The sequence below is a fragment of the Bison bison genome, unplaced genomic scaffold, assembly GCF_000754665.1.
Source record: "Bison bison bison isolate TAMUID 2011002044 unplaced genomic scaffold, Bison_UMD1.0 scf7180017847111, whole genome shotgun sequence".
NCBI classification, from domain to species: Eukaryota; Metazoa; Chordata; class Mammalia; order Artiodactyla; family Bovidae; genus Bison; species Bison bison.
In genome coordinates this window covers 139,987-141,070 of record NW_011477684.1, presented here as the reverse complement: position 1 = coordinate 141,070, position 1,084 = coordinate 139,987, and positions in this window count along the sequence as shown.

The window sequence follows — 1,084 nt, the reverse complement described above, 5'->3', positions numbered from 1 at the left end:
ACTCTTGTTGACTATGATGGCTACTCCATTTCTTCTAAGGGATTCTTGCCCACAGTAGTAGATATAATAGTCATCTGAGTTAAATTCACCCATTTCAGTCCATTTTAGTTTGCTGATTCCTAAAATGTCAACGTTCACTCTTGCCATTTCCTGTTGACCACTTCCAATTTGCCTTGATTCATGGATCTAACGTTCCTATGCAATATTGCTCTTTACAACATTGGACTTTGCTTCTATCACCAGCCACATCCACAACTGGGTATTGTTTTTGCTTTGGCTCCATCCCTTCATTCTTTCTAGAGTTATGTCTCCACTGGTCTCCAGTAGCATATTGGGCCCCTACTGACCTGGGGAGTTCCTCTTTCAGTATCCTATGATCCAAAAATCCCACTTCTGGGTATATATCTACAGAAAATAAAATCACTACCTCAAAAATATATCTGCACCGCCATGTTCACTGCAGCATTATCTATAAAAGCTAAGACATAGAAACAACATAAGTGTCCATTGACACAAGAATGAATAAAGGAAATGGGCTTTTATTAGTGGAAAGTCCTTGGCCCCATTGTCTACTCTGTACCAATATCACACTTTCATAGTTATTATACCTTTATAATAAGCCCTGATATTTGATATAGCAAGTCTTTCCACATTGTTCCAATATTTTGAGTGTGGTGGCTATTTTCAGCAATTTACATTTTGCTATAAATTTTTAATTAAGCTTGTCAAGTTGTACAAAATGATCTGTTAGGCTACTACTGAGATTACATTGAATGTTTTGAAAAATTGGGGGATATAATTAAATTCTTCAACTAAATTCCATTTAATTTATTCTTTTGGAGATATACACACATATATAAAATCACTGCTGCTGCTAAGTTGCTTCAGTCATGTCTGACTCTGTGCGACCCATAGATGGCAGCCCACCAGGCTCCCCCGTCCCCGGGATTCTCCAGGCAAGAACAATGGAGTGGGTTGCCATTTCCTTCTCCAGTGCATGAAAATGAAAAGTGAAAGTGAAGTCGCTCAGTCGTGTATGACCCGTCAGCGACCCCATAGATTGCAGCCTACCAGGCTCCTCCAT